The sequence below is a fragment of the Leopardus geoffroyi genome, chromosome C2, assembly GCF_018350155.1.
Source record: "Leopardus geoffroyi isolate Oge1 chromosome C2, O.geoffroyi_Oge1_pat1.0, whole genome shotgun sequence".
NCBI lineage: Eukaryota > Metazoa > Chordata > Mammalia > Carnivora > Felidae > Leopardus > Leopardus geoffroyi.
In genome coordinates this window covers 73,178,980-73,199,714 of record NC_059333.1, presented here as the reverse complement: position 1 = coordinate 73,199,714, position 20,735 = coordinate 73,178,980, and the positions used below count along the sequence as shown (strand labels likewise).

The 20,735-nt window shown below is 45.6% G+C and overlaps 1 long non-coding RNA gene across 2 annotated transcripts in view; it reads left to right on the top strand.

The window, feature by feature from the left end:
* LOC123611042 overlaps positions 1 to 20,735 on the top strand; it is a 122,456-nt gene that overhangs the window by 24,545 nt on the left and 77,176 nt on the right. For both annotated transcript variants that reach the window (XR_006718389.1, XR_006718388.1), the window contains exons 2-3: positions 6,542 to 6,629; positions 11,106 to 11,237. This is a non-coding gene — a long non-coding RNA (uncharacterized LOC123611042). The remainder of the gene's footprint in view (positions 1 to 6,541; positions 6,630 to 11,105; positions 11,238 to 20,735) is intronic.

Here is a 20,735-nt window from a genome sequence, read left to right as displayed (position 1 = left end):
ACCTCCTCTCCCACAACCCCTTTCCATGGGACTGCCTTCATTACGCTATCTGTGCCCTTGCACGGGCCACACACAGCCCTGTGAGTGGGCAAAACACGTATCACAGACGTGTGCAATTTGTGCAGGAGGAGGTTGTGAGTATCTTGGTCTTGCGCTGGTGTTGTGGAGGTTATCTATGGGCTTTTTTATTTTGGCAGAGGTTACATGAGGCTGAACCATGTCCTGTCCCCCCGCCCCCCTCACATTCATATGTTGAAGTCCTAACTCCAGTACCTCAGAATGTCACTGTATTTGGAAATAAGACCTTTAAAGAGGTCATTAAGGGAAAATGAGGTCATATGAATGCGCCCTAATCCCATATGACTGGTGTCCGCATAAGAAGAGGAAATTTAGACACAACGGGTAGAGAGGGAAGACACAGGGAGCGGGTGGCTATCCACAAGCCAAGGAAATAGGACTCAGTAGTAACCAGCCGTGGCGACACCTCAATTGTAGACTTGTAGCCTCCAGGACTGTGAGAAGATTAATTTCTGTTTTTTAAGCCACCCAGTCCATGGTTCTTGGTTGGGGTAGCCCTAGCAAGCTGCTACACTTGCCATTCATGCGCACAGTTATTTTTGCGGTCTGTTGTTTTCAATTTTTTTTTCAACGTTCATTTAATTTTCAGAGACAGAGAATGAGTGGGGGAGGGGCAGAGAGAGAGGGAGACACAGAATCCAAAGCAGGCTCCAGGCTCGGGGCTGTCAGCACAGAGCCAGACGCGGGACTCGAACCCACAAACCATGAGATCGTGACCTGAGCCGAAATCAGTCGCTGAACTAACTGAGCCACCCAGGCGTCCCTGGTCCGTTGTTTTTAATAGGCAATCTCTCTTTTCCTTGAGTTTGAGGGATATGTTTAAAGGGAGCTTGTTTTATTGATGAGTAAGGTGTATTAGAAACCACCTCATGAAGCTCTTGGCAGATTCAGAGAAGGACAGAATGCAAGCCTGTGCTTGCCAGTGTTGGTCCAGTCGTGCTGCAGACCCTAGGCTATAGAGATAATCAGAGAAGATGGATCTCTTTTTTTTTTTTTTTTTTTTTTTCAACGTTTATTCATTTTTGGGACAGAGAGAGACAGAGCATGAACGGGGGAGGGGCAGAGAGAGAGGGAGACACAGAATCGGAAACAGGCTCCAGGCTCTGAGCCATCAGCCCAGAGCCTGATGCGGGGCTCGAACTCACAGACCGCGAGATCGTGACCTGGCTGAAGTCGGACGCCTAACCGACTGCGCCACCCAGGCGCCCCAAGATGGATCTCTTTGTACTGGCACGAAAGGTTGTGAGTTTATGAGATTTGTCCTGCCAGGAAGAATGAACAATTATGAGAGCAAGTTCTTCATCTTAAAAATTGATTTATAAGCATCATTAGAGAACTTGATATTTGTTTCACTTAAAACGCTTTTTTTAAAATTTATTTAACAAGAAATATGTTTCTGCCAGTTGTAATTCTAGTTAACCTAATACAGTGTGTTCTGGGATTCAGTTTTTCCTTCAATTGTTGATAATTTGATAAACCTTTATTACATCTGTAGTTTTTTCTGGGGCCAGAAGATTCCAGAATTTTTCATAATAATAACTTTCTTTTGAACAGCACTTTCAAAGAAGTCTTATAATACTGTGAGGCAGTACATGTATCTTTGCTAATAACTAGGATTTGTGTAGTATTTTATCTTTTACAAAGCACATTCATATACACCGTCTTATTTAATTGCCATGGATAAACCAAGTGCTCGGCCAACAGTGCTCATTGACTGTTCCGGGTGTGAAGCCGAAGGGAATTTACATGCCCTAAATGTCAGGTTTAGAGGCACTCCTTGGCCAAACAGGAGTCCATTGCTTCTCAGAGTGAATGGGAATGTAGACTCCTTACCCATGAGAATTGGATACATTTTTCCCAGTGGGAGGGTGCCTAATTCAAACCACCCTGCACCTAAGCCGGTTTCCTGCTACTCCCCAGCTGCAATGATTTCTTAGTTCTGATTTTTCCTTGGGTAGGTTTCAGAGGTTCTAACCACCCATCCTGCATCCTTCAGCCTCCCTCTCCCCCAGGCCTGGTCTGCAAACCTGGAGTGGCCTTCAAAATGCCAACCCATTAACTGTCAAATTCCAACCTGGGGTCATTGAGGAGCGAGGGACAGGAAAAACTTGGCTGGGCTGGGCCTGTTAGTGAAGTTTACCATTCTGTTGATATCTCAGAAGTGGGATAAGTATCGATAATAACTATCGATAGGATGTGCTTTAGAAAATTTTCGGTCCCCAGTTTTTCAGAATGGTGGAATATAACAGTTACTCATGTCAGCTGCTAAATATTCTTTATCCATATAAATCTTTCCCGTCACTCTTTTTTCTATAGGCTCTAGGTTCTCTAAAGGTGTTAGTTGGATAGTGATAATGGAACATGCTCTAAAATCCAGAAAGCTGCCACTCCCAGGACCTGGCCCCCTACCCAGGTCTAACATCCCAAGTCCCTCCCTCTCCTCATCCGCGCTCCAGACTCTCAACAGCTTCTTTGTTTGGCGGCAGGCTTTCTTAAAACTGCAGGTTGACACAGACAAACAGCAGGCTGTGCACAATTCTTCCCGGGCAATTCACTCACAGTGAAGAGTGATCTTTTTTGAGGCTCGAGAATATCAATATGCGGCTGCTTTGCTAAAATGCTTTCTGTCTCTCACAGTCAGAGAAATCTGCTTGCCTTGAGCTAGCCTCCAGTTTCTTGTTAAGAGCTAATTTTAGAGCTAATTTAGGTTCCATTAGTATATGGTTCTGTTGCAAATCTGACATTAACATCGGCGGCTCGATGAGTAACAAAGGGAGGGAAAGCCTTTTACCCTAACTGCAGCAAGGCAGGCACATATGGTGCCATTTTTCAAGGAACAGATTTTTGTCTTTCATGCCATTTCAGAGCTGTTTCCCTCTGAAATTACCAGCTCTAATTTAATGCAGAACATGTCTGGATGTCACTGCGGAGATCTAGTTAAACAGAGAGGGCTGGCAGGTCCCACAAATTTGCAAAAGCGGTGTTCATTTGTGCAGTATAATGCTTCGCAAGCCCATGCTCACGGACTGGGGATTGGTCACCAGCAAGCGTGGGGCTCCGCTCGTAGCAGGAGAGCCGGTTAGTGATTGTTTCTGAGACTGGGGCTCTGTTTTCACAGACCTTAGTGAGGGGAGGTTAGGGCATTTCCCATTTCACCCTCAGGGCCAGCTGATGCTCCTCTGTGCCCACGTGCTTGGGCCCACATGGCTGTAACTTAGATCCTTGAGTCCATCTGTGGTCGTGGTGGGGGAGACATGAGACATGCTTGCTAATTTGAACTCTGCTGGTAGCCAGCTGGATGTGTTTCCTGAGCCTCACTTGTAAAAGGTGGGAATCTGAGATTCTCTGATAGCTAAGCTCAGTGCCCTGTAATAGTAATTTGCATTTATCTTACTTAATACATTTTTCTGAGAACTTTCATGTTTGTTATGTCCTGTGATCATCACAACATCCTGTGAGGCAGGCATTCCTATCTTACAATTGGGGAATTCTGACTCAGAGAGGCAAGGAAACTTGCCCAAGATCACACAGCTGCTAAGAGGGAGAGTTGAAACTTGAACCCAGTTGGCTTCACTCCCAGTTCAAAGCTCTCCGAAGTCAACAGACTAAAAATCAGAAAGTAAGTTTGAACACCATATCTTATCATCAGGGGCCACCTTAACAGATACCAGTGCCCAACAGACCTGCAGTATTCAGACTTAAGATGACACAATGACTTGGGAAATTATATTCTTGCTTTGCGACATGCAGACTCATGAATGAGCACCCCCGAAGGGGCTGAAGTATCAGAGGAAAAGCATTGGAGCTGGTTCTAGCCTTAGCTCTGTCTCAAGTTGCTGTGTGACCTTAAAGAAGTCACTTGGCCTCTCTGAGCCTTAGTTTCTAAATGAGACAGGTGGATAAGCTGCTTCTACTCCTTTGGATAGGTCTGTGGTTCTGTGACAACAGGTTCAATGCCAAAACCGAAGAACACAGCAGCAGGTATAAGACTTCGGGTCAGGGCACCGCCTCTATGTCCAAGACATTCAGATTGAAAAAACTGCTCTAGGCAGTTAAGAAGTGAAGCTGATATAAAGAGTGACCAGAGCAGATTGCTTCCGTGAGTGACGAAGCAAATGCTAAAAACAGTGGTTGCACTCAAATCCTCCACGAGCCAGACAAGTTAACAGCGAGAGGCAGGCACAGTATAGGGCAATAGGGAGTGATGGGGACTATACTCAGTTGGCAAGCACTGCCTGACTATACAGGACAGTGACCACGCTGTTCCAGGCAAATGTTGCCAGGCAGGAACGTAGATGTAGTGCAAACAGTATTCCAACCTTTCAAGAGAACTGGAGATCTGAATATTCATGTGAGATACCCTAATTTTTAAACATTGGAAACAAATCCAAAGACTTAAAAACCTTTTCATGCCAAACAAAATGTGTCTGCTAGCCATATGCTGCCCAAGAGCTCCAGCTTGCTAATTCTGTGCTAACATCTTCTGAGTTAGTTTGTGTCTATCTTTGCCTTAAACAATTCCAGAGGGCCTGTTTCCTGGCCTGCCTTGGGAGCATGCTGCAGAAGTGACCTGCTGGTGCCATTTCAAGTCAACAATACATTGCATCACACAGATCTCATTTTCCTGGCCACAGCCTTTGAGGCCGGACCCCTGACCGGGGCCAGCATGCACAACTGGTTCCCACTTTGCTGGCCTGAAAATCACCTTCTCCAGAGAGATAAACAACAGTGAAAAGAGGAAAAGAGTGATTTGGCCTTGCTAGTAGAATAAAACGGATGAAGTTAGTTTTTTCTTGCCGTCCTTTCTCCTCTATTGGATCACATAACCACTTTTATTGTTAATTTAGGTACAAATTAATTGCTGTACAAATGAACGAAACACAGATGCATGACCTCACCATTACTTGAAGCTTAGCTGGCAATTACTTGGCTTTGTAATCTAATATAGCACGTATTAGTGCGGCTGTGGGGTGTCCTCTGGCCCAATGCACTGCTAATGGGAAGAGTGGATGTCCCTGGAGATTCCCTGAGACCCTAAGCAAACCTTCCAGGAAGGTGTTGCGGACCCCAGAGCCTCCATGATTGCCTGTCTCCTCTCTCCAAGTGCAGTTGAATAAAGATTAGTAGAGGATTCGACAGTATTTTCATGTACTGTTTTTCCCTCCGAAGGATTTCTTACTATACTTTGTTATCTGTACTTATTTTTCCTTTTCTTAGCCGCATGTAGAATGTCAGTCGTAGAGGGTCCTTTAGAGAGGCTCTTGTCCGGGCCACACCCACAGACCCCCAGCCTGGGTGTGAGAGCCCTCCTACGTGCTCGTGCTCGCACAATCCCGATCCTGGCCCCATGAGGTTCTGATCACACTGGGCTGGAACTCTCCAGTTATTTGGCCAAGCCTCCCCTGAAAGGACAGTAAGCATCTTAGAAGTAGGAACAGCATCTACCCCCCTCTTAAAACCCAGGGCTCAGGGCACCTGGTACTGGTATCCCATAGTGATGTTCAGAAATGAAACAAAGTAACTGCTGGGCCCCCCACTTTATCTGTCTGGGCACCTCCTCGGTGTATCCTCTTTATGGGTAAACCACACAAGTAATTTCCTCCATTGTATCAGGCTTTTGTGATTTCCTGCCTAATTTTGTCATCTTCCATGTAATAGTGGAAGTGAAAATATCCTTCTAGAAATACTGCCTTGGTTTCCATTTGCCAAATCAATCTCATCCCCCCCTAATAAGTAAAATGTATCTACTCTTTGATCAAATGAAAAGATATTGTGTGAATAATGGGATTGTACTGTACACATTTTTTTTCAACACAGGAAGAAAGTCCCTTAGTGGACAGCAGTCAATACCAGACTCTAAATTAAATCTAATAAATATTTTTTCCTTGCCCTTGAGATTGTTGCATTGGAAGCCGTTTTCAAGTTTTTATGTTGAAGATGTTAGATTCTCATTGTAAAGAATTTAAGGTAAAGTGTTCCATTACTAGTTTTCTCTAAACACTATAGCCATTTGAGAGCTTGTTTAGAATTCAGAGAATTTCTGAGTCATTTGCAGGAAATTTTCTTAGTCTGCATACTTTACATTCCAATAAAAGAGCCCTTACTTTTAATCAAGAGTGGTTTAAAGCATCAATTGTAAGCCAATCATAATGACTTTCTTGTAGTTGTTCTTGGTTTCCTTACGGAGGTTAGCTGCATGAGTGTTCAGTGGACTTTTGTGGTTTGGAAATCTTGTACTCTACACAGAGCCTAGTGCAGTGCCTTACATTTGATCGGTGTTTGTTGAATGACTGAGTGGCTGACTAAATAGATGAATGTCTTTCATTTATTCTGGAGAGTTCTTCCTTTGATGATGCTGACAGAATTCATAGATTTAGGCTAATAGAATATCAAAGATGAAATAATGCAGAAATATCTGATTTGGTTTAGCTTTATTTATTTTGTTATTTTTTTTAATTTTCAGATTTAGAAAGTGAGGTTCAGAGAATTCCAAGATCACCTGGAGCCTAAAGGGGGAATTTCAGAAAATTGTACCAAATATGAATCTTAAGGTAAATGTGAGTTTCCATGGCAGCTTAACATGGGCTTTTCTATTACTTTCTGTGGGTTTTGTGTGTGTGTGTGTGTGTGTGTGTGTTTTGTTTCTGTTTGTTTTTGTTTTTTACATTTGTGCAATTCTCATAAACTAACTGGGATCAGATGTATATGAAATGATTAGTTCATCAAAGCTCTTAAATACTTCTTGGGTGCCTGGGTGGCTCAGTAGGCTAAGTGTCTGACTTCGGCTCAGGTCATGATCTCAAAGTTTGTGGGTTCGGGCCTTGTGTCAGGCTCTGTGCTGACAGCTCAGAGCCTGGAGCCTGCTTCGGATTCTGTGTCTTCCTCTCTCTCTGCCCCTCCTCTGCTCACACTCTGTCTCTGTCTCTTTCTCAAAAATAAATAAACATTAAAAAAATTAAAAAAAAATTTTTTTTAATGTTTATGTCTGAGACAGAGAGAGACAGAGCGTGAGTAGGGAAGGGGCAGGGAGAGAGGGAGACACAGAATCCGAAGCAGGCTCCAGGCTCCGAGCTGTCAGCACAGAGCCCGACGCGGGGCTCGAACTCATGGACCACGAGATCATGACCCGAGCTGAAGATGGACGCTTAACCGCCTGAGCCACCCAGGCGCCCCAAATCATTTATATTTTATTTGTTGCTACATCATAGTAATAATTTTGCCAAATACTTGTACAAGGGTAGAGCAAACTACGTTAGTTATTGAACCTCTAGTCACTCAGGGATTAGCTGGCTCCTCAAAATAATTACCTCTGCTCTCAGATCAGGGAATTCCCACATTAAACTGCACAATGTAAACATAACGAATGGATCAGAGCCAAGTAATGCATCATCTTAAGTAGACTCTGGCCTCAGGTTGAAGTCAGACTTTACTGATGACGTTAACACATCCAGGGAAACAAGGCGTTGGTCACAAGAAGACATGGTTGCCAGTGGAAGCAGTAGCCACACCCGCTGGAAGGGTGCTACCGGAGCTCTTTAAAGCACCCTTCCAGTCCTGCCCAGGGAAAATATATACTGACCTAGAGCCTCAGTCTCAAGTCCCGGTGGAATGACTTCTGTTTCACTCCAAGCTCAGCTGAGTATCCTTAGTGCCAGCAGAGAGCAGCCAGACGTACCAGTTGTTAGATTTTATTGCAGATGAATGTCCTAGCTTTAGATCATATAACCATCTTAAGAGCTTGGGTGAGGTGAGACCAGCCCCAAGCAATGGCTGATAGCCTCTGAGCCTGGCCCGGAAGCCTGTGAGTAGTCTTGGGAAGGTTACCCTGCTGGCTCTCACATCTTTCTGCATCGTCACGGGCCATGATTCCTCAGCCTCAGCACGACTGACGTTTGGGGTCCAGTAATTCTTTGTTGTGGACGGCTGTTCTGTGCATTGTAGGATGTTGACCAACATTCCTGGTAACCACCTACTAGATGCCAGTGGCATCCCACCCCCTCTCCCATCCCTCAACTGGGACAACCAAAGTTGTCTCCACACATTGCCAAATACTCCCAGGGGGCACTCCCCTAACCCCCAAACTGAGGACCCCTAGTGCAAACCATTCAAATGAAAGGTCTACAAGATGCAACCACATGAGGTTCTTCTTCAAAGAGGAACTCATTCCTGAATGTGCAATACGTTCAATTTATATACAGTGTTGCCTTTATCCAAAGGATGTTAGAATTCTTCAAAAATCAATTTCAAGGAGCTTGTGGTTAATTTAGAAATATAGTCATGCTCTACTTCCCTATAATGTAAAGGAAATAGGGATTCTGGCAGTTGAGTGAACTGAAACTTTCTTTTGATGACTTGGCGATTCAGGGGTCATCCTTCTGAACATCAGTTGTTCCTACTGTAAAAGTGTAAATAGGGATGGATTGTGCTGGTCAGGGGAGTCCCTGGAAGCTGGTCTGTTGTTTTAAAAAATAAATCCTTGGGGTGCCCGGGTGGCTCAGTTAGTTAAGCATCCAACTTCAGCTCAGGTCATGATTTCACCGTCTGTGAGTCTGGGCCCTGCGTTGGGCTCTGTGCTGACAGCTCAGAGCCTGGAGCCTGCTTCGGATTGTGTGTCTTCGGATGAGTGTTCCACCCCCACTCATACTCTGTCTCTCTCTGTCTTTCAAAAATAAATAAACATGAAAGAAAGAAAGAAAGAAAGGAAGGAAGGAAGGAAGGAAGGAAGGAAGGAAGGAAGGAAGAAAGGAAGGAAGGAAGGAAGGAAGAAATCCTTGACTTATTTTCAATTCTTTATTATATACCTCTTACTGCTAAAAATAGTCCAAAAAGTTATTCCAGTTACTGGAAAAATTCAGTTAGTTCTGTGCTGGTAAATTGAGGATTTTTGCTCAAATGGCTCCAATTTTTTCTAAACAGTTCTTCCATCAAAAATTCCTTCATTTGAGGAAAGCATTCCCACCATAGTCAAACCCCTTAGCAGTATACAGTGCATCACTGCTCCTACTTACAAATTTCCACCTGGTTCTGTTCGGGGGCAAAGTTTTCCATGTTGGCCTCCTCCCTACTCCTGGCCCCTAAGGTCACCATTTGCAGTTCCAGGCCAGCCCAGTTCCTGGCCCCTAAGGTCACCATTTGCTGTTCCAGGCCAGCCCAGTTCCTGGGCTGTTCCAACCCCAGCACTGATGGTTGGGGAGGGCGATCCACACTGAGCCCCACATTGCGTGCCCTCCCATCTGCTCCCTTCTTCCTCCACCCTCTGCCCCACTTCAAGGACTCAGGTGTCCTCACTCCTCTTGTCTGGGCCCAGCTGTCTCTTCCTGCTTCCCCAACCCAGTTTTGTCTGGTGTTTGGGAGAGGAAAATCTGGTTCTGCAAGCACACTCTCAGCCTTTGTGTCTGAGCCCTGGCTCTGTGGTTTCTGCGAGTGTGTATTTCTGGTCCGTGTGGACTGGGGATGCCCTTGGGTACCAGTGAGAGAGAAGAGTGAGAGGGAAACACACAGGTTAACTCGGGGAGACAAGACTATGAATTAAAACCTTTTTATCTTGTCTCGTGTCTTATAAACTATGTGAGACAAAAATGAAGACAGAAAGGGGTAATGATCAAGGCAGCCCTGCACAGAAAGCCTCTTCCCTTGAGAGCTGTGTGCTGAGGCTGTGGTGTTTCAGGGTGGCTGGGGCCTTGAACTTCATCCTTTAGTCCTTTAGGACTAGGGAAAAGATGAAAAAAATCCCTGCTTGGCCCTTTAGCGATACTGTTAAAAAAGAGCTTCTTTCGTGGCCCTGGGATATAAAGGTAGAGTTCGAGACCCTGCAAATCACCCCAATGAGAGGCTTGCTGGGAGGAGGAGTGGTTGCCAGAGGCTACGCGTAGGCAGGCTAGCCCACACTCCAGGAGACCCCTCTGATGAGAAAAGAGGAACATATCCAAGGGCAGCTGCTCTCTACCTTGCCAAGGCCCCCAGTGACAAGCAGGAGAGGAGGAGAACCTGGCCTTGCCGATTATTATAAATGCTTGCCTTAGAAGTGTCATTCTCTCTTTCCCCAGCAGGGTGGGCTGGGTGCTGGCACAGGCACCCAGCAGCTGTGGCTTGCCGTTATGGTGCCCTTATGGTGCCTTTGTGCAGAAGAGCCCCACCCAGGGCACCTGAACTGTGAGCGAAGCACCTCTGGTATTTCAGCCTCCACCCGGCTGAGCAGCCTTTCCTGCTCCAGCCCTGCTCTCAAGGTCACTGCTCTCCCCCAGGGAGAAGTCAGGGCACCAAATATACTAAGCCTACGGGGTGCCAGATACTTCATATATATATATAGAGAAATATGGATATATACAGATATAGATATATACATATATATGTAATCTCAGGTAATCACTCAACAATTATGTGAAGGAGGCATTTTTGTCCCCATTTTACAAATAAGGTAACTGAGACTTGGGGAGGTTAAGTAACTTGCCCAAAGTCATCCAGGTGGGAAGACTTTGTGAGTCTTCACGGAAAAGGACTGATCTGGAGGCTCTGGGTGGCCGAGTGGTTCACAGTGCTGAGGACATGAGAGATTTCACGTGCCTCCTGAGGCAGAAATACAGGCAAGGGCTTTGCCTGGGACGGTTAATTACGGCAGTTCTCAAAGTGAGACAGGAGCAGTCACATAGCATCTCCTGAGAAAAATCAGCACTCTCTTCAGAAATACAAATTTTTCCGAGATTAAAGAAATCCCCAATTTGCTTCTCATCTGTAATTTTATTATGATATTCGCAGCAATAAAGTGACTTGAGGCCCAGTCAGAGGCATCAAGAGTTGGGGGCCGGAGAATTCTGGGTCTTCATCTGAATCCAGTCACCTGGGCCGCCTGAGTGACTCAGTTCGTTGGGCATCTGACTTCGACTCAGGTCATGATCTCGAAGTTCACGAGTTCGAGCCCCCACTTGGGCTCTGTGCTGACAGCTGAGAGCCTGGAGCCTGCTTCGGATTCTGTCCCCTTCTCTCTCTGCCCCTCCCCAACTCACTCTCTGTCTGTCTCTCTTTCTCAGAAATAAACATTTGAATCCAGTGTGTGGTTGAAAGGAACCCTGGAGGAGAGGTGGTGGCAGCTGGAAAGAAAAGACCGTGCCCCCTGGGTCTGTAGGAAGAACGCAGCAGGGACCCCCCAGAGAGAGCTAAAGGTAGTCCATGGGTGGGGGGGGAAGGGAGGGGGAAGGGAGGGGGAAGGGAGGGGGAAGGGAGGGGGAAGGGAGGTGTTCTCTGCAGGAGGCCTCAGGCCTGCAGGGCTGAGTGTGAAGAGCTGTGCTGAGCCCTGCATCCGGTCGGAAGTACGAGTCTGGAGCTCCTGGCTCGGGATGCTGCAGCTGTTCTGGGGATCTGCACAATTAGAATTCTCCTAGCGCTCAGTGCCCACAGGAATCCAGTCACGTGGTAGACGTGGTGCCTGGAGCTGGGGTCAATGAGAGCTCAGTCTGAGAGAAAAAGCGTTCCTTCCCTCTGAGACATATCCTGCTTTGGTTGTGCACTGCTGGGCTTTGGTCACATTAAACCTAACCACTTGCAGGGAGAGGAGCTTGCACGTGACCTCTGCTGGGTGTCTGGGTCTAGCCTGGGAGCTCTCAGGGGCATGGGTGGTGAGTGTGGGACAAAGGAAATCACTTTTCCTTCTGAGCAGGATTTTGTGAGCCTATTGTTTCTGTCGAGGCTCTGTGTCGGTACTGCCTTCTCTTTTAATTCATTTTCCTCTCTACCACAAGGCTGGCTTCTCTCTAAGCATGATGGGATCTGGTTCTTGGATAACTTTAGGGCTACAGCTTTACAGAGACCACTTCTCTCCTGCCCAACCCTCCTACACCCCCCACCCCCACCCTGCCAAGAACCTGTAGCTAATTAAGAGGGCAAAAGTTTCCATTAGCATCTCCTGAATCAAAACCAAGGCTTTGTTATTTCTGGGTTTGGGGGACTGAAGAAGGACCAGATCCCCTTCTCTTCTGCTTCCTCCAAGTGTCTGGGTGGGAATGCATTTCCTAGTCATTTATGCTCCCCTGTATGATCTGAATCTCCCAGATCATTTCCCTTCAACCCAATCTCCCTCTGTTAAATGAGATATTGAACCTAAGGTCTCGCCCACCTTGAGCCTTCCCTGATCCAGCTTGTTCTTTTTACTGGTGAAACCTCCCTCCAGACACAGGACCAACAGCTCTTTGCTGAGGGAATTCGATGCTTGCCTGTTGTTTTCCACTTTGTTCCGTGCTGCTGCTTTTTGTCCTTCCTAACTAACACCTTCATTGCTGTCAAAAACCTCCTGTCAGAAATCACTACTCTCCCATGTAATGGGCACTAAGGTTCTGTCAGAAATCCATGCTCTGCTATTAGCAATCACTGTTTTTTCTGTCAGAAATGTCCACTCTCCTTTAAAAAATCACTGTCTGAAGAAAAATCACCACTCTCTTCAGAAATCCTTGTTCTCTTGTCAAAAGTCCACTAACATCCTGTCAGAAATCAACATTTTCTGCCAGAAAATGCCTGTTTTCCTGTCATAAACCATTGCTCTCCTGTCAAAAATCCCTGGTCTCCTGTCAGAAATTTCTGCTCTCCTGATCCCTGTTTCTTGTCAGAAGTCATTACTTTCCCATAGGAAACCATTGCTCGTTGCCTGATCCTTCTCTCCACAGGATATTCAGAGTTGTTTGTCATGCTTTGACATTGGTAGGTTTCCAGTGACTTCCTTACTGCTGGCTGTTCTCACCTGTTTTGCTGTATCTCTTTAAGCTCAGTGCTGGGGCAGTGGACACAGCACTGGGGAGTCCATAGTCTCTTGTGTCCCTCCTGAGTGATTACAGACAAATCCTTTTTGCTTCCCGGACCTTTTTCTCCTCTCTTTGTTAGGGATGATAATATCGCCGACTCTGCCTGCTCCACAATTTAGATCAGTGACGATTCTGACTTTCAGAAAGCTGCTACCTTGATCTCTCTTCCTATAATTTTCACTCACTGTTGTCTCACAGAGCTAGCCTTCCACCCCTACTCCTAAATCCTCGTTTACCCAGCGGAAATGCCCCAGTTCTCTAACATCCAGATTAACCTGTTCAGTTCTTTGTATGGCATGGTTTCCATACCTGTTACCAGCCTAGCCACATACAACAACCCCCGACACCCCCAACATGTTCTAGTTTGTCTGGATTTCCTTCAGGGTGTGATCTGAGCAGCTCAGAGGAGAACAGGATTGTCATCATCCTCTTTCTAAAGCAGAGTATTAATGTGGCCCAAGATTGCTTGAGCTTTTGTACCATTTACCATGTAGAATCTTCCCAGCCAAAAGCTCCATTTATTTAAATACCTTTATTTTTTTTGCTAGTAGAGACTTGTAATTTTCTTTGAATAGATTTTGCATGTCCTCTTAGGTTAATTTCAAAATACTTAATATTTTGGATTCTTTAGGGAATGAGATGACTTTTTTTTTATTGTATTTTCTTTTCCAGTCTTCATTACTGGAATCTAGAAATGATATTGATTGAATTTTAATCTTATAATCTGCAATGTTGCTGAACAGATTTGTCATTTCTATTAATGTTCCTAGAATGCTCTGTATCTTTCTTAGAGTCCTACTCATTCTGTCTTACAATGGGGAAAGCTTTGTTTATGGCGAGCTGTAGCAGTGCCCCAAGCTGTGGCATTTTTCTCCTAGGAAACACTCAACATGAGTGACAACACTCTCTTAAGCAGGAGTTTTGCTGACTACATCTGAAAGAGTATATCAAGAAAAGAAAATGAGGATGACGTTATTAGAGGGATAGTCTTTCTTTTTTTTAAGTTCTATGCCCAATGTGGGGCTTGAACTCACCAACCCAAGGTCAGGAGTCACATGCTCTATCGAATGAGCCAGCCAGGCACCCCTAGAGGGATAATCTTTAATTAATTCCGATTTCTATTTTTAAAAGTAAATCATTCGATACCTCTGGTAACTCAACCATTAATAGCAACAAATTGCTTACCACATACTTCACAGCTGAGCACTGATCACACCAAAGTGGAGAACACCTGGCCTGACAATTAAAGCAGGATTTTCACTAAATTGTACACTTCTAAAATGGTGAATTTTGAGGTATGTGAATTATACCCTCCCCCTGCCTCCAAAAAAGCCCCATAAAACCTCAGGAGAAATTAAAAAACATAGGTTTTGGAGGCAATATATTGAGTTTGTAACCAGTTCTGCCTCTAACAGGCTCTGTGGCCCTGGACAATTACTTGATTTCTCTGAGTCTCAGTTTCATCCTATGTAGAATGGGATTATGAATTGCCTCTCCTTCATTCCACTGACAAAAGAAACTCTCCTCCCGCACCGTATGGAGATGTGGGGTGGCCAATCAAAATATCTCTTTTTCCTAGACGTAATGATTGGTGCAGATGTGCTCATGAGATTAAAAGAGGATTAGTCAAGGTCTTGCAGATAGCTGATGTGGAAGTTGACTCAGGGGGCTCTCTCTGAAATTATAAACTGTAAGGCTCATGGGAGCCAGGGCTAGTGGGGGGGGGTCATCTTTTTCATCACAAAAGAAGAACATGCTAGAAAGTAAAGCTAACATAGAGAAGATGGAAGGAGGGAGAGATCCTGGTAACATTGTTTGAGCTACAGTCTAACCAGAGCTAGACAACTCCTGGTATTTTCATTTTGGTGTGCAAATAATTTCCTTTTTTTCTTAAGCTTGTTTGAGTTGGGTTTCTGTCATAAGCTACCCAAAGAGGCCTGACATAGAAATCTATTCTATAAAGCTGTTGTGAGAATTATTTGTGGCAATACACGTAAAGCAGCCAATGCTTGTATGTAACACGTATTCAAAAATCAAAACTTACTGTTGTCATCATCAACACCATGCAATAGACAGGGACAATTCTGTGTTTGCTTTATACCCTACAGTAGTTAAAACAGTGCTGAGTGTAAAGTTAAATCTCAGTAAACATCCTTATAGACAAATTGATCTCTCTCTCTTAATACAGAATTTAAACATGAATTAAATAGCATTTTTCTCTCCTTTCTACTTTCAAGAGATAGAGACAAAGCTACAAAATGGAAAGAATGTTGAACTCGGGTCAAAAGAACAAGGTTCTGTTTCTGACAATGCTCTTTGCATACTGTGTGCCCTCAGGGAGCCAGTTCCCTTCTCTGGGCCTTCGTTTCTCCATTGGCGCTAGATGATCTTAGCCCCTTGTAAGCTCTAACCCTGAGATTCAGGGGAAAAGATAGCAGGGAATTCTTTCAATGCCCCATGGTTTTGGGGGGGTTAAAAAATTCAATCTCCTGCCCTTTTGCATCCCTCCCCACAGTTTCCCACAAGGACACATGGTCAAGGACAGTCAGGGTACTTGGGGATGACTACTTGTAAGATTCTGTATCCTCACAGGAAGATGCAAGAAAGTTCAGTACTCCACTTGCTAGTGTGGAAGTGTTGCTGAATACATGTCAGAATGATTTTCAGCCACTAGGCCTGAAATACAATGTAATGTCCAGAAACATCAATGGAAAGAATATTTTTCGTCATCAAGCATTGATTCAGGGCCTTTTAGACACATACTGTGCCAAGTACTAGGGAAACAAAGGGACTGAGTCCCTGTTCTTGAGTCTTACAAGGACTGTTCTTTGAATGTCTTGTTCATCAAGATTTCTCTGGAGTTCAGATGCAAATAGAGTTTTGCTAACCTTTTTGGGTGCCCACTGTGTGCCAGGCACTGGACAGAGTTAGTGTATTTTGTCTTCTCACTCGGTTATAATTTCCTGTACTTGTACCTCTCAGAACCACTGATCTGGCTGAGGCATGGAGACATAATAAGTCTTTGTAAACAGTTTCTCCCTTCACATCGAGGGCCTGACCCTCACAGCCTCATCCTCTCTCATCCTTGCTGTCTGATCATAAATGAAGCTTCCCTCTGTGGTGGAACCTAGGGCCGCAGCGCATACAGGCATCTGAAGCCCCCGCTTTGTAGAAGACATGAGGCACTGATTTTTACTCAAGTATTTGAGTAATCATTTTTATATTAAAAATAAACATAGTGGGGCACCTGGGTGGCTCAGTTGGTTAAGCATCTGACTCTTGATTTCTGCTCAGGTCAGATCTCAGTTTGTGAGATCGAGCGCCACATTGGGCTCTGTGCTGACAGGGTGGAGTCTACTTGGGATTCTCTCTCTCCTTCTCTCTCTACCTCTCTCCCGCTCATGTACATGCACTCTCTTTTTCTCTCTCTCTGTATCTCAAAATTAAAAAAAAAAAAACACTTAAAAAAATAAATAATGATAGATCACAGAATACACTTTAAGATTTGAACAATATTTTATTTTATTTTATTTTATTTTATTTTATTTTATTTTATTTATTTATTTTAGAGAGAGAGAGCATGAGCAGGGAAGAGGGACAGAGGGAGAGAAAGAGAGAATCCTAAGTAGGCTCCACACTTAGCCCAGAGCCCAAGATGGGGCTTGATCCCACGATCCCGGGATCATGACCTGAGCTGAAATCAAGAGTCAGATGCCTAGCCAGGCATCGGAACCACCCAGGCATCCCTGAGATTTGAACAAATCTAAGATTCATTCATTTTTTTCCGACAAGTATTTTTTTAATGTTTATTATTTATTATTGAGAGAGAGAGAGAGAGAGAGAGAGAGAGAGAGAGAGAGAGATGGAGCACAAGCAGGGGAGGGTTAGAGAGAGAAAGAGACACAGAATCTGAAGCAGGCTTCAGGCTCCGAGCTGTCAGCACAGAGCCTGATGTGTGGCTGGAACCCACAAACTGTGAGATCATGACCTGAGCCGAAGTGAGATGCTTAACTGAGCCACCCAGCTGCCCCTTTTCCAACAAATATTTATTGAATGATGACTGTGTGCCAGGCATTGTCCTAGGCCCTGGGGATTGAGCAGTAAATAATTCAGTAAAAAAAAAAAAAAAAAAAAATTTTTTTTTTTTTTTTTTTTTTTTTTTGGTCATGGGGCTCTCATTCTAGTGAAGTAAACAGACAAAAAACATAGTATTTCAGATGCTGACATGTGCTATGGAGAAAAATAGGGCAAAGAAGGGGACTTCATACACATGTCCAGCTTGCAAAGGATTGCTTTGGACTTCTCCATCTGATTCCTTGGGGATCCTTCTCCTTACTTCTGTCACAAGGGTCGCTAGGGTGGGGAATGGGGTTGAGGGTGGGAGTTGGAGATGGGGTGGGAGGTGACCAAGAGACCAGCTAGCCTCAGAGATGCAGCTTGAGCATATTGACCCAAAGAGAGGAGATGCTGAAGGAAGGGAGAAGGCAGCTTGCCCACCCAGAGGTGCTTCATGGCCCAGAACCCACACACTCTGAGGCCACATTCTGGGCTTGAGCCCTCTTTAGCGGGTTTCTGACCATATTTCTACCTCCTCACTCAATGCAGTCCCTGCTTGTGTTTCTTGGATGCCCAGACGGCTGCCTTGGGGAACCTCCTTCAGCTGATGACCCACCTTCACCCAGGTCTACCCAAGCTCTTTGCCCTTCTAGCCGAAGGCAGCCCTGCTCTCTGTCACCATCCCACCTCCTATGGCTACCAAGCTTTACAGTGTGCTGGGTATTCTCCTAGCCACGCACAGTGGTGGTTCCTCATGGCCCACTGCAGGGCAGAGGAGATGGCAAACCAGAGAAGGGAGCCCGACAAGCAGCGGGATGCAGGGCAGTCTTGCCACATAGGACAGACTTGCAAGCCAGTGGTTCTCAAACTTGATGAGAGTCACCTGTGTGCTTGTTAAAATAGAGACTCTGGGCCCCACCGCCAGAGTTTCTGATGCATACGTCTGGGACGGGGGCCTCAGGACATGTAGAATCGACACATCTAACAGGATCCAAGTGCCCCCTGGGCTGCTGGTGCTGGGCCCACACTGAGATTCTTTGCTCTGTGCCACCTGGTGAGGCAGGCTGTCTGCCTTCTGTGCCCCAGGCTCCTGCTGGGCCCTTCCCTTCCCTCTAATTTGTGAACCCTTCTCTACCTTCATTGTCTTCCCTTCCTAGGCCATCTGGTTTTCTCTCTCACTCTAAAAACTGCTTTTGGAATGTGATCTGAAAAAGATTATACTAAGTGGCAAATAGCTGATCATAGCTATTGTCCGCCTTCCAGGAATATTTGAATTTTGACTGTCTGATAAACCCCAAAGCTCAAGAAATAAAACTCTGATGGTGGACTTCAGAGGTCAGCTAGTGAATGGTGGCTGTGTTTGGGGGACCCAGAGCCTGGGGACACTGTGTAGGTGGCCACTTACCATACCTCCCGCTGTGTGCCTATGGGGGAATGTCCCCACCCAGCCTGGATAAGAATTGAAATTCTGTGTCCCTCTTCTCCAGAAGCAGTGAGGCAAATATGCCGCTACTGAAGAGAAAAGCAACTAATGGCAATAATTAAATCCCCCAAGGAGACAGGATCCTCAGTGTCCTTTGTGTTCTGGGAGTGTCTTTTGCTTCGGTGGAAAGAAAGAAAATCTGTTGTGACAGACTCTGATTCCCCCGCTGAGGGAGGCCCTGCTGTGGTTGCATCAGGGCCTGGGTCTGACTCTGAAAAATAAACAGAACAGGATTTGAAGAATTAAGGTCATGCTCCCCTACCCCAGGTTTTAAAAAGAAAGAGTGGATAGGCTCCGGGGGAGTGGGGAGGGCCGCATAAAGAAGAGTCTGGAAAAGAAGGTGCATGGAGGCAAGTCAGCCTGGCCAAACAGCTCATCTGTCCAGAATTTCACCCCTGAGCTCTTGCCCTCCAATCCCGAGAGGCGTGTCTTGGCCTCACGGCCTCTTAGTCATCTCCTGAGAAGCAGTTGTCTCCCGGAAAGAAGGAAAATGCTGGCAGGAGAAGTCGCAGAGAGAAAGGAGCAGGGTCTATGGGTGGGCCAGAGGGAGGTGTCCTTCCAAGCTGACTTGAGGCCAGTGATGCGGCACAGGTGGCAAGCACTGGCCTGGAAGTCAGAGGCCTGGGTTCTTGTTCTGGGTTCAAGTCACTGTCCTCTCCACCACCCACCAAGGAGTTAGCTGAGATGACTTCTAAATATCCCTTCAAGGATGCCCGGGTGGCTCAGTGGGTTGACTTCAGCTCAGGTCATGATCTTACAGTTCGTGAGTTGGAGCCCTGCGTTGGGCTCTGTGCTGACAGCTCGGAGCCTGGAGCCTGCTTCGGATTCTGTGTCTCCCTCTCTCTCTGCCCCTCTCCCGCTCACACTCTGTCTCTCTGTCTCTCAAAAATAAACTTAAAAATGTTAAAAATAAGTAAACAAATATCCCTTCAGACCCTGAAGTTCTCCAACTTATTCTGCCATGAGAGGTGCTTCAGTTAAGAGTTCATGCAGGAGGACTACTTGGATGACATTGGGGGGGGGGGTTGTTTTGTTTTGTTTTGTTTTTTGTTTTAATCTCTTCTCTTGGCCTCAGATGGAATTTGACACAAGGACATGTCTGGTGCAAAGCATTTCCCTAATCTGTCTTCACTGGTTACTTCTGAAGCCATGTTACACACTGGGAAACCCTCACCCCTGTCTACTACTTGCCATTCTTGTTGGTTTTGCTGAAGGAACTCTGTGATCATCCCATCTGCCCTTGTCTGCCCCTGAGAAATACCTTTCTCCGGTGCCCTTGACAACCCAGGTTAGAAGCAACCAGAGTATGAATTTGTTTCACATGTAAGTTTGGTAACATGCCTATTTAAGTGTGTGTGTGTGTGTGTGTGTGTGTGTGTGTGTGTGTTGCACAAAGACTTATGCTGAAGGCACTGTAACATGGAGGTTAAGGTCTCAGGTTTTGGCATCACGCACACCTAGATTCAAATCCTGCCTCTGCTACTTATTAGCTGTGCGATCTTGGGCAAATTGCCTAACCTTTCTTAGGCTCAGATTACTCTTCTGCAAATTGACAATTATATTTACCCTAAGAATTTGCTGGGGACAACTTCCTTCTCAGAGCACAACACTTGTTTCAGAGATAATCAGAACATTCCATCAGTGTCTTGGGCATGTCTCCTTTCTTGTGGATAGTAGTACTTCTTTCTACTGCTGCTCTCTCATTGTGGGTCACTCTCCTGTACACCCAGACACCTGGAATTCTTAGCCAAAGTTCCCTAGGTAGGCCATGGAAACCAAGTAGAAGAGACCCCTCTTCCTGACCCATTGGCCCATCAGCCTTTGTAAGACCACATGCCAGGCACATGCAGATTTCTTTCCTGAAGGTTTAGGGTGATTTCAGAGAGTCGGAACAGAATCTAGAGCACTAGTGTTTTTGAACTTTTTCTTGAATCCACAAGGGAAGACTTGGATCTTCCTATGGAGGGCCCGCTTGGATGCCATCCCACTCCTATGACTTTATAGTTGTGTTTGTTTAAGTTTACTTATTTATTTTGAGAGAGAGAGAGAAAGAACACAAGCGGTGGAGGGGCAGAGAGAGAGGGAGAGAGAGAATCCCAAAGAGGCTCCATGCAGTTAGTGTAGAGCCCAATGAGGGGCTTGAACCCATGAACCGTGAAATCATGACCTGAGCTTAAGCCGAGAGTCGGGCATTTAACCAACTGAGCTACCCAGGTGCCCCACCCATTCCTATGACTTTGGACCTCATGTGCAGAAGCACACTGTCCTCTTTGGTCTGTGCAAGGCCCTGCTCTTGTGTTAGCTATTCATTCCCTTACCCACTCCCCCCA